The sequence below is a fragment of the Peromyscus maniculatus genome, chromosome 23 (genome assembly GCF_049852395.1).
Source record: "Peromyscus maniculatus bairdii isolate BWxNUB_F1_BW_parent chromosome 23, HU_Pman_BW_mat_3.1, whole genome shotgun sequence".
NCBI classification, from domain to species: Eukaryota; Metazoa; Chordata; class Mammalia; order Rodentia; family Cricetidae; genus Peromyscus; species Peromyscus maniculatus.
This window is the reverse complement of record NC_134874.1, coordinates 31,247,235-31,253,545: the sequence shown is the minus strand read 5'-3', so window position 1 is coordinate 31,253,545 and position 6,311 is coordinate 31,247,235.

The window sequence follows — 6,311 nt, the reverse complement described above, 5'->3', positions numbered from 1 at the left end:
CGTTTCTCAAAACAGAGTGTTTTTCTTGTATGGCACACTAGGGTTCAATTCAATTTCCTAAACGGAGTTGAATCACGTTCAGTTTCAAGTTCTAACAGCAAGTGTTCATTCAGGCTAAGCACACGACTCTGGTGCCCTTCTGGCCAAACACAGTGCAAATAGCATTCGCATCTGGTCCCATCAAGTACAGTGTATTGGACTGAAGAGAACCTCCGGTTTTACTTAGTTTCCAATACTGAGTTGAACTAGATATGCCCCGTTTGTGTAGGAAGCACAGTTCTTTTGTTCTGAGCTAGCTCACTCTACTGGCCCTATAGGAAACACAGTAGAGTGCAAGAATGCCCATTTCTCAAAAGCAGAGTGTTTTTCTTGCATGGCACACTAGGGTTCAATTAAATTTCCTAAACGGAGTTGAATCTTGTTCAGTTTCAATTCTAGCAACAAGTGTTCATTCAGGCTAAGAACACCACTCTTGTGCAATTCTGGCCATACACAGTGCAAATAGCATTCAAGTCTGTTCCCACCAAGTACAGTGTATTGGGCTGAAGAGAAGCTCCTGTTTTACTTATTTCCAATACTGAGTTGAACTAGACATGCCCCGTTTGTGTAGGAAGCAGAGTTCTTTTGTTCTGAGCTAGCTAACTGTACTGGGCCCAAAGGAAACACAGTAGAGCACAAAAGTGCCCGTTTCTCAAAAGCAGAGTGTTTTTCTTGCATGGCACACTTGGGTTCAGTTAATCTTCCTAAACGGAGTTGAATCACATTCAGTTTCAAGTTCTAGCAGCAAGTGTTCATTCAGGCTAAGAACACCACTCTTGTGCTCTTCTGGCCATACACAGTGCAAATAGCATTCGCATCTGTTTCCAGCAAGTACAGTGTATTGGGCTGAAGAGAAGCTCCTGTTTTACCTAGTTTCCAATACTGAGATGAACTAGATATGCCCCGCTTGTGTAGGAAGCACAGTTCTTTTGTTCTGAGCTAGCTCACTGTACTGGCCGTATAGGAAACACAGTAGAGTGCAAGAATTTCCGTTTCTCAAAAGCAGAGTGTTTTTCTTGTATGGCACACTAGGGTTCAATTCAATTTCCTAAACGGAGTTGAATCACGTTCAGTTTCAAGTTCTAACAGCAAGTGTTCATTCAGGCTAAGCACACGACTCTGGTGCCCTTCTGGCCAAACACAGTGCAAATAGCATTCACATCTGGTCCCATCAAGTACAGTGTATTGGACTGAAGAGAACCTCCTGTTTTACTTAGTTTCCAATACTGAGTTGAACTAGATATGCCCCGTTTGTGTATTAAGCACAGTTCTTTTGTTCTGAGCTAGCTCACTGCACTGGCCGGATAGGAAACTCAGTAGAGTGCAAGAATGCCCGTTTCTCAAAAGCAGAGTGTTTTTCTTGCATGTCACACTAGGGTTCAATTAAATTTCCTAAACGGTGTTGTTTCACGTTCAGTTTCAAGTTCTAGCAGCAAGTGTTCATCCAGGCTAAGAACACAACTCTTGTGCTATTCTGGAGATACACTGTGCAAATAGCATTCGCGTCTGTTCCCAGCAAGTACAGTGTATTGGGCTGAAGAGAAGCTCCTGTTTTACTTAGTTTCCGTACTGAGTTGAACTAGATATGCCCCGTTTGTGTATTAAGCACAGTTCTTTTGTTCTGAGCTAGCTCACTGCACTGGCCCGATAGGAAACTCAGTAGAGTGCAAGAATGCCCGTTTCTCAAAAGCAGAGTGTTTTTCTTGCATGGCAACTAGGGTTCAGTTAAACTTCCTAAACGGAGTTGTATCACGTTCAGTTTCAAGTTCTAGCAGCAAGTGTTCATTCAGGCTAAGAACAACACACTTGAGCTAATCTGGCCATACACATTGCATATAGGATTCGCGTCTGTTCCCAGTCAGTACAGTGTATTGGACTGCAGAGAAGCTCCTGTTTTAATTAATTTCCCATACTGAGTTGAACTAGATATGCCCCGTTTGTGTAGGAAGCACAGTTCTTTTGTTCTGAGCTAGCTCACTCTACTGGCCCTATAGGAAACACAGTAGAGTGCACGAATGCCCGTTTCTCAAAAGCAGAGTTTTTTTCTTGTATGGCACACTAGGGTTCAATTCAATTTCCTAAACGGAGTTGAATCACGTTCAGTTTCAAGTTCTAACAGCAAGTGTTCATTCAGGCTAAGCACACGACTCTGGTGCCCTTCTGGCCAAACACAGTGCAAATAGCATTCGCATCTGTTCCCAGCAAGTACAGTGTATTGTCCTGAAGAGAAGCTCCTGTTTACTTAGTTTCCAATACTGAGTTGAAGTAGATAAGCCCCGTTTGTGTAGGAAGCACAGTTCTTTTGTTCTGAGCTAGCTCACTGTACTGGCCCTATAGGAAACACAGTAGACTATACGAATGCCCGTTTCTCAAAAGCAGAGTGTTTTTCTTGCATGGCACACTAGGGTTCAATTGAACTTCCTAAACGGAGTTGAATACGTTCAGTTTCAAGTTCTAGCTGCAAGTGTTCATTCAGGCTAAGAATACCACTCTTGGCTGTACTGGCCATACACTGTTCAAATAGCATTAGCGTCTCTTCAGAGCCAATACAGTGTATTGGACTGAATAGAAGCTCCTGTTTTACTTAGTATCCAATACTGAGTTGAACTAGATATGCCCCGTTTGTGTAGGAAGCACAGTTCTTCTGTTCTGAGCTAGCTCACTGTATTGGCCCTATAGGAAACTCAGTAGAGTACAAGAATGCCCGTTTCTCAAAAGCAGAGTGTTTTTCTTGTATGGCACACTAGGGTTCAATTCAAATTCCTAAACGGAGTTGTATCACGTTCAGTTTCAAGTTCTAACAGCAAGTGTTCATTCAGGCTAAGCACACGACTCTGGTGCCCTTCTGGCCAAACACAGTGCAAATAGCATTCGCATCTGGTCCCATCAAGTACGGTGTATTGGAATGAAGAGAACCTCCTGTTTTACTTAGTTTCCAATACTGAGTTGAACTAGATATGCCCCGTTTGTGTATTAAGCACAGTTCTTTTGTTCTGAGCTAGCTCACTGCACTGGCCGGATAGGAAACTCAGTAGAGTGCAAGAATGCCCGTTTCTCAAAAGCAGAGTGTTTTTCTTGCATGTCACACTAGGGTTCAATTAAATTTCCTAAACGGTGTTGTTTCACGTTCAGTTTCAAGTTCTAGCAGCAAGTGTTCATCCAGGCTAAGAACACAACTCTTGTGCTATTCCTGAGATACACTGTGCAAATAGCATTCGCGTCTGTTCCCAGCAAGTACAGTGTATTGGGCTGAAGAGAAGCTCCTGTTTTACTTAGTTTCCGTACTGAGTTGAACTAGATATGCCCCGTTTGTTCATTAAGCACAGTTCTTTTGTTCTGAGCTAGCTCACTGCACTGGCCCGATAGGAAACTCAGTAGAATGCAAGAATGCCCGTTTCTCAAAAGCAGAGTGTTTTTCTTGCATGGCAACTAGGGTTCAGTTAAACTTCCTAAACGGAGTTGTATCACGTTCAGTTTCAAGTTCTAGCAGCAAGTGTTCATTCAGGCTAAGAACAACACACTTGAGCTAATCTGGCCATACACATTGCATATAGGATTCGCGTCTGTTCCCAGTCAGTACAGTGTATTGGACTGCAGAGAAGCTCCTGTTTTAATTAATTTCCCATACTGAGTTGAACTAGATATGCCCCGTTTGTGTAGGAAGCACAGTTCTTTTGTTCTGAGCTAGCTCACTCTACTGGCCCTATAGGAAACACAGTAGAGTGCAAGAATGCCCGTTTCTCAAAAGCAGAGTGTTTTTCTTGTATGGCACACTAGGGTTCAATTCAATTTCCTAAACGGAGTTGAATCACGTTCAGTTTCAAGTTCTAACAGCAAGTGTTCATTCAGGCTAAGCACACGACTCTGGTGCCCTTCTGGCCAAACACAGTGCAAATAGCATTCGCATCTGGTCCCATCAAGTACAGTGTATTGGACTGAAGAGAACCACCTGTTTTACTTAGTTTCCAATACTGAGTTGAACTAGATATGCCCCGTTTGTGTATTAAGCACAGTTCTTTTGTTCTGAGCTAGCTCACTGCACTGGCCGGATAGGAAACTCAGTAGAGTGCAAGAATGCCCGTTTCTCAAAAGCAGAGTGTTTTTCTTGCATGTCACACTAGGGTTCAATTAAATTTCCTAAACGGTGTTGTTTCACGTTCAGTTTCAAGTTCTAGCAGCAAGTGTTCATCCAGGCTAAGAACACAACTCTTGTGCTATTCCTGAGATACACTGTGCAAATAGCATTCGCGTCTGTTCCCAGCAAGTACAGTGTATTGGGCTGAAGAGAAGCTCCTGTTTTACTTAGTTTCCGTACTGAGTTGAACTAGATATGCCCCGTTTGTTCATTAAGCACAGTTCTTTTGTTCTGAGCTAGCTCACTGCACTGGCCCGATAGGAAACTCAGTAGAATGCAAGAATGCCCGTTTCTCAAAAGCAGAGTGTTTTTCTTGCATGGCAACTAGGGTTCAGTTAAACTTCCTAAACGGAGTTGTATCACGTTCAGTTTCAAGTTCTAGCAGCAAGTGTTCATTCAGGCTAAGAACAACACACTTGAGCTAATCTGGCCATACACATTGCATATAGGATTCGCGTCTGTTCCCAGTCAGTACAGTGTATTGGACTGCAGAGAAGCTCCTGTTTTAATTAATTTCCCATACTGAGTTGAACTAGATATGCCCCGTTTGTGTAGGAAGCACAGTTCTTTTGTTCTGAGCTAGCTCACTCTACTGGCCCTATAGGAAACACAGTAGAGTGCAAGAATGCCCGTTTCTCAAAAGCAGAGTGTTTTTCTTGTATGGCACACTAGGGTTCAATTCAATTTCCTAAACGGAGTTGAATCACGTTCAGTTTCAAGTTCTAACAGCAAGTGTTCATTCAGGCTAAGCACATGACTCTGGTGCCCTTCTGGCCAAACACAGTGCAAATAGCATTCGCATCTGGTCCCATCAAGTACAGTGTATTGGACTGAAGAGAACCACCTGTTTTACTTAGTTTCCAATACTGAGTTGAACTAGATATGCCCCGTTTGTGTATTAAGCACAGTTCTTTTGTTCTGAGCTAGCTCACTGCACTGGCCGGATAGGAAACTCAGTAGAGTGCAAGAATGCCCGTTTCTCAAAAGCAGAGTGTTTTTCTTGCATGTCACACTAGGGTTCAATTAAATTTCCTAAACGGTGTTGTTTCACGTTCAGTTTCAAGTTCTAGCAGCAAGTGTTCATCCAGGCTAAGAACACAACTCTTGTGCTATTCCTGAGATACACTGTGCAAATAGCATTCGCGTCTGTTCCCAGCAAGTACAGTGTATTGGGCTGAAGAGAAGCTCCTGTTTTACTTAGTTTCCGTACTGAGTTGAACTAGATATGCCCCGTTTGTGTATTAAGCACAGTTCTTTTGTTCTGAGCTAGCTCACTGCACTGGCCCGATAGGAAACTCAGTAGAGTGCAAGAATGCCCGTTTCTCAAAAGCAGAGTGTTTTTCTTGTATGGCACACTAGGGTTCAATTCAATTTCCTAAACGGAGTTGAATCACGTTCAGTTTCAAGTTCTAACAGCAAGTGTTCATTCAGGCTAAGCACATGACTCTGGTGCCCTTCTGGCCAAACACAGTGCAAATAGCATTCGCATGTGGTCCCATCAAGTACAGTGTATTGGATTGAAGAGAACCACCTGTTTTACTTAGTTTCCAATACTGAGTTGAACTAGATATGCCCCGTTTGTGTATTAAGCACAGTTCTTTTGTTCTGAGCTAGCTCACTGCACTGGCCGGATAGGAAACTCAGTAGAGTGCAAGAATGCCCGTTTCTCAAAAGCAGAGTGTTTTTCTTGCATGTCACACTAGGGTTCAATTAAATTTCCTAAACGGTGTTGTTTCACGTTCAGTTTCAAGTTCTAGCAGCAAGTGTTCATCCAGGCTAAGAACACAACTCTTGTGCTATTCCTGAGATACACTGTGCAAATAGCATTCGCGTCTGTTCCCAGCAAGTACAGTGTATTGGGCTGAAGAGAAGCTCCTGTTTTACTTAGTTTCCGTACTGAGTTGAACTAGATATGCCCCGTTTGTTCATTAAGCACAGTTCTTTTGTTCTGAGCTAGCTCACTGCACTGGCCCGATAGGAAACTCAGTAGAATGCAAGAATGCCCGTTTCTCAAAAGCAGAGTGTTTTTCTTGCATGGCAACTAGGGTTCAGTTAAACTTCCTAAACGGAGTTGTATCACGTTCAGTTTCAAGTTCTAGCAGCAAGTGTTCATTCAGGCTAAGAACAACACACTTGA